The sequence below is a fragment of the Salvelinus sp. IW2-2015 genome, linkage group LG5 (assembly GCF_002910315.2).
Source record: "Salvelinus sp. IW2-2015 linkage group LG5, ASM291031v2, whole genome shotgun sequence".
Lineage (NCBI taxonomy): Eukaryota > Metazoa > Chordata > Actinopteri > Salmoniformes > Salmonidae > Salvelinus > Salvelinus sp. IW2-2015.
The window spans coordinates 1596699-1607258 of NC_036844.1; positions in this window are offsets into that span (position 1 = coordinate 1596699).

The following is a 10560-nucleotide window of genomic DNA, read 5'->3' on the forward strand; positions in this document are numbered from 1 at the left end:
TCAAATTAAGGTAGATCCAAGTAAATGTTTTAGTACCGATGTTAAGCTGATAAACCACCACCAGCTTTTTTAAGGTTCTAACAGATTTGTTAAACAGGTTAAATTTTGAGACTACATTAATGCAACAGGTAAGAATAAGATTGGTATGATTACCGGAAAGGGATTCTGGGATTTGTTTTGTTTTTAAAGGTGTTTATTCCACTTGATGGGACACTGCATTATCTGATGTATCTTAATTAAGTAAGATTTTTTCTTCCAGTACTGATGGAATTCTACTTGTTGTTAAGGGAGCTTCCAAATTAAGTAAGGCCTGGCTATTTTTGTTTGTTTTTACCCTACGTTTTGAATATTTGTTAGTGGTGTTAACACTGTGTTTAATATATCGTATGGAGTCTATTTCATTTGGTTTAGTGGGTTTTTCACGGGTTAGAAAGCATACACCTTAAAGGGCACACAAATTGAATTTTCTGAAGTTTTCATTTTATGAGTAGACCATGACAAGGACAGAGAGGGTGCGCTGCCTCTGAATGAGGGACAACTGTCGCTAGTCAATTTTACTATTCCTTGAATTACCTTATAGGATACAATTAAGTTAAGATGGAGTTATCAAGGGTTCAAATTTGATTTGTTATTTTGATTTAACAGGCAGTGTTGATGTCTGCTATTTTTGGCCGCATGAATCACAATGTGATTCCCCAAAGGGGGAATTACCTGTCCCCTGGGGCCTTTCGGTAAATATGCAAATAGATTTTCTTAACATGCCTGCCTGTAAAAGGAAAAAAGAGATGTTGGTAATGGTTGACAGTACTAAGTTTTACCCACCTCGAGTGAAATATAGAAGTGTATCAAATGATATATGCAGAAGTGTATGGCTGTTTGTTTTGTTTGTTGTTTTGCTTCAATAACAAATCTCACCAGATTGGGTCTGCTGAATGGTTAAAATTTCTTCCTAAGGATTAGCGGTCTAAACTCCCTGATCCTGTAACTCTGCAGTGAGATCGACAAGATGATAGGGGAATAAAAGCCCATTTGAAAAAAAAATATGCTTTCAACTGTGTGTTGTTATTCTCGTTGACTTCTGGTTTAGAAATGTGTATTAAGAATATGGGTAGTAGTAATAATTTGTCATACAGTGAATAATTTGTCATATAGTGTTTGTTGTTGTGAATGCAGTTAGACGGTTGAGCCCTCGGGCTATCAACCTCGTGCTGTCTTAAGTCTGCACAGACAACTAATTACCTTTTACACACTATATGCTGACTGCCACGTATACAGAAAGGGGTTGTATTTTCTCTATAAAAGCAGAGACCCGGCTATGTTTGTTAACCTTTCAACTCTGAACCATTCTTGGTGATGTTGATTGCTTCATTTTTGCAAATCTTATAATAAAGCTGTTGTTGAAAGAATCTACAGTCTCTCTTACTATAGAATTTCTCTGACAAATTTTAATTGGGTTTTAATTATCATTTGTAAACTGAATGATTTCCCTGACCTATTCCCTATTCCTGACTACATTACTGATGAAGACACCAATCTTGAGCATAAGGACACAGATGTGGAGCTAATTTTCCACACAGTATGTACAAAGTGCCCAAAGAGGGGTCTCTGTCACTGGTGTAGGAAGTGTTCTAAACGAGATGGACATTTTCTACCGCTGCGCTCGTTGTCAGCGGGATGATTGTCCCATTTTCTGTAATGAAGCTTGTGTGATTTTATTTTTATGTTCCATTTTCTGTTCCAGATTGACTGTGTTTTGATAAGGAAGGTATAAAACTCAGCAACACAAAGGAAGGTTGTTTAGCATGGATGAAATGTCAGGCACCAGAAGGATGTTGTTTGTTTAAATGTATGCTTAAATCTTCTTATGGCTGCAATCCCGTTAACGGGATCGATATGACAACAGCCAGTGAAAGTGCAGGGCGCCAAATTCAAACAGAAATCTCATAATTAAAATTCCTCAAACATACAAGTATCGTATACCATTTTAAAGGTAATCTTGTTGTTAATCCCACCAAAGTGTCCGATTTCAAAAAGGCTTTACAGCGAAAGCACCACAAACGATTATGTTAGGTCACCGCCAAATCACAGAAAAACACAGCCATTTTTCCAGCCAAAGACAGGAGTCACAAAAAGCAGAAATAGAGATAAAATGAATCACTAACCTTTGATCTTCATCAGATGACACTCATAGGACTTCATGTTACACAATACATGTATGTTTTGTTCGGTAAAGTTCATATTTATATCCAAAAATCTCAGTTTACATTGGCGCGTTGTTCAGTAGTTCCAAAAACATCCAGTGATTTTGCAGAGAGCCACATCAATTCCCATAAATACTCATAATAAACGATCAAAGATCAAATGTTATACATGGAATTTTAGATCCACTTCTCCTTAATGCAACCGCTGTGTCAGATTTCAAAAAAGCTTTACGGAAAAAGCAAACCATGCAATAATCTGAGGTCGGCGCTCAAAGCCCAATCAAGACAAAAATATATCCGCCATATTGTGCAGTCAATAGAAGTCAGAAATAACGTTATAAATATTCACTTACCTTTGATGATCTTCATCAGAATGCACTCCCAGGAGTCCCAGTTCCACAATAAATGTTTGATTTGTTCGGTAATGTCCATAATTTCTGTCCAAATAGCTCGCTCTCTCTCACATGTTCAGCGCATGTTCAGGTCATGGTAGACCTTACTCAATCCCCTCTCATTCGGCCCCACTTCACAGTAGAACCATCAGACAAGGTTCTAAATACTGTTGACATCTAGTGGAAGCCTTAGGAAGTGCAAAATGACCCATATCCCACTGTGTATTCGATAGGGGCTGAGTTGAAAATCGACTAACCTCAGATTTCCCACTTCCTGGTTGGATTTTTTCTCAGGTTGCCGCCTCCCATATGAGTTTGGTTATACTCAGACATCATTCAAACAGTTTTAGAAACTTCAGAGTGTTTTCTATCCAAATATACTTATAATATGCATATATTAGCAACTGGGACTCAGGAGCAGGCAGTTTACTCTGGGCACCTTTTCATCCAAGCTACTCAATACTGCCCCACAGCCATAAGAAGTTAAAAGGATCCACCCCATTTTCGCCTAAAATGACATACCCAAATCTAACTGCCTGTAGCTCATGCCCTGAAGCAAGAATATGCATATTCTTGATACCATTTGAAAGGAAACACTTTGAAGTTTGCAGAAATATAAAAGGAATGTAAGATAATATATCACATTAGATTTGGTATAAGATAATACAAAGAAAAAAACAACMATTTTTTAAATATTGTTTTTGTACCATCATCTTTGAAATGTAAGAGAAAGGCCATAATGTATCATTCTAGCCCAGGTGCAATTTAGATTTTGGCCACTAGACGGCAGCAGTGTATGTGCAAAGTTTTAGACTGATCCAATGAACCATTGCATTTCTGTTCAAAATGTTGCATCATGAATGCCCAAATGTGCCTAATTTGTTTATTAATAACTTTTCAAAACAATAGCATGGTATTATTTCACTGTAAAAGCTACTGTAAATTGGACATGCAGTTCACAAGAATTTAAGCTTTCTGCCAATATCAGATATGTCTATGTCCTGGGAAATTGTCTTGTTACTTACAACATCATGCCAATCGCACTAGCCTATGTTAGCTCAACCGTCCCTTGGATAGGACACGATCCCGAAGAAGTTAACAATAATCATGTAATGCTTGTACCCTTACATTTTTATATAAGAAACTGGGTATCTTAATAAGAGGGGAATGTGAGAGAAAAAAATATGTATTTACCTGATTTGTTTAATATTAATAGTTCACAATTAGATGCTTAACAATAGTAAGACATTTCTATTCTACCAATGTTGTGCTTCTGAGAAAGGATGGTTCCTCTCTTCCAAGTTCACTCCCCACAGCATGTAGTCATGAACATGGGATAGAGATTAACCTGAGGAAAAGAATAGACCTGTATTGTTGAGTAACTTGGTCACACGGCATAAGACAAAGAGTCTCTGAGAGTGACCACAGTTCTTCAGCCCATCCTGTTCTTTTACTATCTTCCAAGGGAACAGCTGTGTGGAGATATGAAGAGAACAGAGGCTAGCTTGGATAGGAGAAAGGAGTAACAGAACTGCCGAACTGCACTTGTTTGTGCACTATGACCTCACACACCCGATACTCATAGCCACAAGAAGAAAACAAGGTAGCTTACTATGCCCCGATCTACCGGGGAGGGGTGAAACCAACCAGTTTTGGGGTTTCTATATAAACCCCTTACGTTCTCTGTATTGTTGGGCTCGCCTACAGGGGGGGGGGCGTTGACCAGCTCCATTATTGCAATAATGAATCAATATTAAGGTTGATTGTTTCAAGAAATTCAAAGTCTTTTCTCTCTTACTTGATTAGAATTTCCACGACACCGGGCAGATGGCAGACAACTTGTATGGCGTCGTGTGGGTGAGCGGTTTGCTGATGTCAACGTTGTGAACAGAGTGGCCCATGGTGGCGGTGGGGTTAAGATATGGGCAGGCATAATCTACGGACAATGAACACAATTGCATTTTATCGATGGCAATTTGAATGCACAGAGATACTGTGACGAGATCCTGAGGCCGATTCTCGTCCCATTCATCCACCTCCATCACCTCATGTGTCAGCATGATAATGCATGGCCCCATGTCACAAGGATCTGTACACAATTCCTGGAAGCTGAAAATTTCCCAGTTTTTGGCCTGCATACTTACCAGACATGTCACCCAGTGAGCATGTTTGGGATTCTCTGGATCGACGTGTTTTCCATTTCCCGCCAATATCCAGCAACTTCGCACAGCCATTAAAGAGGAGTGGGACAACATTCCACAGGCCACAATCAACAGGCTGATCAACTCTATGCGAAGGAGAAGTGTCACGCTGCATGAGCAAAATGGTGGTCACACCAGATACTGATTGGTTTTCTGATCCACACTTGTTTTCCCTGTATCTGTGACCAACAGATGCATATCTGTATTCCCAGTCATGTGAAATCCATAGATTAGGGCCTAATGAATGTATTTCAATTGACTGATTTCCTTTTATGAACTGCAACTAAATAACATCTTTAACTTGTTGCACATAGTCAAAAGTTTGGACACCTATTTATTCAAGGGTTTTTCTTTATTTTTACTATTTTCTACATTGTAGAATAATAGTGAAGACATCAAAACTATGAAATACTGTAACACATATGGAATCATGTAGTAACCACAAAAGTGTAAACAAATAAAAAATATATGTTATATTTAAAATTCTTCAAAGTAGCCACCCGTTGCCATGACAGCTTTGTTGCACACTCTTGGCATTAGATCAAAGCATTCTTCAAAAGCCACAAAATACACCTGAATGGATTTCTGCAAATATGTAAATACCACGGGAGTTCTCTTATATTTGGGAACTTTACAGTCCTATTGATCAGTTCTACTCTCTCCCTCAGTTGTATATGAACATATAATGTTAGCCAGCGCGAGCCAAGCTAAAATCTAACAAGACAACAGTAGATAAGTCCTTGTGGTTGGCAGTCAAAATTGCACTAATAAACAATGGGGAATAGTAGCCTGCTCATTCTTGTGCAGACTGCCAGTCAATGCATGCTCGTCCCAACCCATGTTTTGACAACTGAATAGGAACTTGCCTGCCCACCCATTTGATAGATGCCAAATACATTTGATTGACAACTAAGATATATCCTAACTGTGGATGAAGTTCAGCATAGCTAGCTAGCAAAGTAATGGACATTTCTTGCTAGCTAACCAAATGACACCTGCATCTCTAGATGTAGCCACCGAAAAACAATACGGGGGGGAAAAGTTGGCCACTCACCCACTCATGACATCCACCCAGCAGCTAGCTAACGTTAGGCTCTGTGCTTTTAGGTTGCTAAATAGCTACATAAAGATATAAGCTAGGCTATTAGCCACATTATGGCTGACTTGTGATCATTGTCCTCGCTAAATTGATGTATTGACATTCCCAGCCTTAGATACATTAACACATTTTTGTCCAATATTAAGTATTTGAGACTGAAACGGTGCATCCCGAATGGCTAGAAACAGAAAACAATGAATGTACCAGGCCAGCTGTGATTTACAACACTGGTAGCAATGTTTTATTTATTTTTTTATTTAACCTTTATTTAACCAGGTAGGCTAGTTGATCATTTGCAATTGCGACCTGGCCAAGATAAAGCATAACAATTCAACACATACAACAACACACATGGAATAAACAAAACATACAGTCAATAATACAGTAGAACAAAGAAAACAAAAAGTCTATATATAGTGAGTGCAAATGAGGTAAGATAAGGGAGTTATGGCAATAAATGGGCCATGGTGGCGAAGTAATTACAATCTAGCAATTAAACACTGGATTGGTAGATGTGCAGAAGATGAATGTGCAAGTAGAGATACTGGGGTGCAAAGAAGCAAGATAAATAAATAAATACAGTATGGGGATGAGGTAGGTAGATAGATGGGCTGTTTACAGATGGGCTATGTACAGGTGCAGTGATCTGTGAGCTGCTCTGACAGCTGGTGCTTAAAGCTAGTGATGGAGATATGAGTCTCCAGCTTCAGAGATTTTTGCAGTTCGTTCCAGTCATTGGCAGCAGAGAACTGGAAGGAAAGATGACCAAAGAAAGAATTGGCTTTGGGGGTGACCAGTGACATATACCTGCTGGAGCGCGTGCTACGAGTGGGTGCTGCTATGGTGACCAGTGAGCTGAGATAAGGCGGGGCTTTACCTAGCAGAGACTTGTAGATAACCTGTAGCCAGTGGGTTTGGTGACGAGTATGAAGCGAGGGCCAACCAACGAGAGCGTACAGGTCGCAATGGTGGGTAGTGTATGGGGCTTTGGTGACAAAACAGATGGCACTGTGATAGACTGCATCCAGTTTGTTGATTAGAGTGTTGGAGGCTATTTTATAGATGACATCACCGAAGTCGATATAGGAAGTCGATGTAGGAAGCCGATTCTAGATTTAATTTTGGATTGGAGATGCTTAATGTGAGTTTGGAAGGAGAATTTACAATCTAACCAGACACCTAGGTATTTGTAGTTGTCCACGTATTCTAAGTCAGAGCCGTCCAGAGTAGTGATGCTGGACGGGCGAGCAGGTGCAGGCAGTGATCGGTTGAAGAGCATGCATTTAGTTTTACTTGCGTTTAAGAGCAGTTGGAGGCCACGGAAGGAGAGTTGTATGGCATTGAAGCTCGTCTGGAGGTTAGTTAACACAATGTCCAAAGAGAGGCCAGAAGTATACAGAATGGTGTCGTCTGCGTAGAGGTGTATCAGAGAATCACCAGCAGCAAGAGCAACATCATTGATGTATACAGAGAAGAGAGTCGGCCCAAGGATTGAACCCTGTGGCACCCCCATAGAGACTGCCAGAGGTCCGGACAACAGGCCCTCCGATTTGACACACTGAACTCTATCAGATAAGTAGTTGGTAAACCAGGCGAGACAATAATTTGAGAAACCAAGGCTGTTGASTCTGCCAATAAGAATGTGGTGATTGACAGAGTCGAAAGCCTTGGCCAGGTCGATGAATACGGTTGCAAAATAATGTCTCTTATCGATGGCGGTTATGATGTCGTTTAGGACCTTGAGCGTGGCTGAGGTGCACCCATGACCAGCTCTGAAACCAGATTGCATAGCGGAGAAGGTATGGTGGGATTCGAAATGGTCGGTAATCTGTTTGTTAACTTGGCTTTCGAAGTCCTTAGAAAGACAGGGTAGGACAGATATAGGTCTGTAGCAGTTTGGGTCTAGAGTGTCACCCCCTTTGAAGAGGGGGATGACCGCGGCAGCTTTCCAATCTTTGGGGATCTCAGCCGATACGAAAGAGAGGTTGAACAGGCTAGTAATAGGGGTTGCAACAATTTCGGCAGATAATTTTAGAAAGAGAGGGTCCAGATTGTCTAGCCTGGCTGATTTGTAGGGGTCCAGATTTTGCAGTTCTTTCAGAACATCAGCTATCTGGATTTGGGTGAAGGAGAAATAGTGGGGGCTTTCGCGGTTTGCTGTGGAGGGTGCCGGGCAGTTGACCGGGGTAGGGGTAGCCAGGTGGAAAGCATGGCCAGCCGTAGAGAAATGCTTATTGAAATTCTCAATTATAGTGGATTTATCGGTGGTGACAGTGTTTCCTAGCCTCAGTGCAGTGGGCAGCTGGGAGCAGGTGCTCTTATTCTCCATGGACTTTACAGTGTCCCAGAACCTTTTTGAGTTAGTACTACAGGATGCAAATTTCTGTTTGAAAAAGCTAGCCTTAGCTTTCCTAACTGCCTGTGTATATTTGTTCCTAACTTCCCTGAAAAGTTGCATATCACAGGGGCTATTCGATGCCAATGCAGAACCCCACAGGATGTTTTTGTGCTGGTCAAGAGCAGACAGGTCTGGAGTGAACCAAGGGCTATATCTATTCCTAGTTCTAAATTTTTTGAATGGGGCATGCTTATTTAAGATGGTGAGGAAGGCACTTTTAAAGAATAGCCAGGCATCATCTACGGACAGGATGAGGTCAATGTCATTCCAGGATACCCCGGCCAGGTCAATTAGAAAGGCCTGCTGGCAGAAGTGTTTTAGGGAGCGTTTGACAATGATGAGGGGTGGTCGTTTGGTCGCAGACCCATTACGGATGCAGGCAATGAGGCAGTGATCGCTGAGATTTTGATTGAAAACAGCAGAGGTGTATTTGGAGGGAGAGTTAGTTAGGATGACATCTATGAGGGTGCCCGTGTTTATGGATTTGGAGTTGTACCTGGTAGGTTCATTGATAATTTGTGTGAGATTGAGGGCATCAAGCTTAGATTGTAGGATGGCCGGGGTGTTAAGCATGTCCCAGTTCAGGTCACCTAGTAGCATGAGCTCAGAAGATAGATGGGGGGCAATCAATTCACATATGGTATCGAGGGCACAGCTGGGGGCAGAGGGAGATCTATAGCAAGCGGCAACAGTGAGAGACTTGTTTCTGGAAAGGTGAATTTTTAGAAGTAGAAGCTCGAATTGTTTGGTTACAGACTTGGATAGAAATACAGAACTCTGCAGGCTATCTTTGCAGTAGATTGCAACACCGCCCCCTTTGGCAGTTCTATCTTGGCGGAAAATGTTATAGTTAGCGATGGAGATTTCAGGGTTTTTGGTGGTTTTCCTAAGCCAGGATTCAGACATGGCTAGGACATCAGGGTTGGCTGAGTGTGCTAAAGCAGTGAGTAAAACAAACTTAGGGAGGAGGCTTCTAATGTTAACATGCATGAAACCAAGGCTTTTACGGTTTCAGAAGTCAACAAATGAGAGCACCTGGGGAGTGGGGCTAGGCACTGCAGGACCTGGATTAACCTCTACATCACCAGAGGAACAGAGGAGAAGTAGGATAAGGGTACGGCTAAATGCTATACGAACTGGCCGTCTAGCACGTTCGGGAACAGAGAGTAAAAGGAGCAGGTTTCTGGGCACGATAGCATAGATTCAAGGCATAGTGTACAGACAAAGGAAAGGTAGGATGTGAGTACATTGGAGGTAAACCTAGGCACTGAGTAATGATGAGAGAGATATAGTCTCTAGAGACGTTTAAACCAGGTGATGTCATCGCATATGTAGGAGGTGGAACAACATGGTTGGTTMAGGCATATTGAGCAGGGCTAGAGGCTCTACAGTGAAATAAGACAGTAATCACTAACCAGGACAGTAATGGACGAGGCATATTGCTATTAGAGAGAGGCATGAGTAGCCAAGTGAACATATGGGTCCAGTGAGTGGTTGGGCTGACTGGGGACACGGCGATTCAGACAGTTAGCAGGCCGATGCTAACAAGCTAACAGTTAGTAGGCCGGGGCTAAACAAGCTAGCAGTTAGCAGACCGGGGCTGGCAAGCTAGCAGTTAGCAGACCGGGGCTGGCAAGCCAGCAGTTAGCAGGGGCTAGCAGTTAGCAGACCGGGGCAGGCAATATTTGTTGGACTACCTGAGAAATGTAGCCTATTTGTGATTTATATGAATCACGCATTGAACAGCATCCATCTATTTTGCTGACAATTACTTACTTGTCAAGGTGTGGGTGTAGCTGGTGCATTGGAAGTCAGGTGCAGGAGAGCAGAGATGAGTGGACAAGGCACTTTACTGAGGCAATATATGAATAGAACGTAACAGCGACACAAAAACAAATGCCCTCAGAACAAGTTAGGCAGCACATAGTTCAAAAATAACAAAGTACAAAGTACAGGCTGTCAAAACCACGGGTGTAAAATATAACCCGGCGCAAACCAGCCAGAAGAGTGCCAACCTGACAATATGTCACGTTCCTGACCTGTTTTCTTTTGTCTTGTATTTATTTAGTTGGTCAGGGCGTGAGTTGGGTGGGTTTGTCTATGTGTGATTTTCTATGTTGGGATGTTTGTGTTCGGCCGGGTATGATTCTCAATCAGAGGCAGCTGTCAATCGTTGTCCCTGATTGAGAATCATACTTAGGCAGCCTGGGTTTCACGTGTGTTTTGTGGGTGTTTGTTCCTGTGTCAGTGTTTGTGCCACACAGGACTG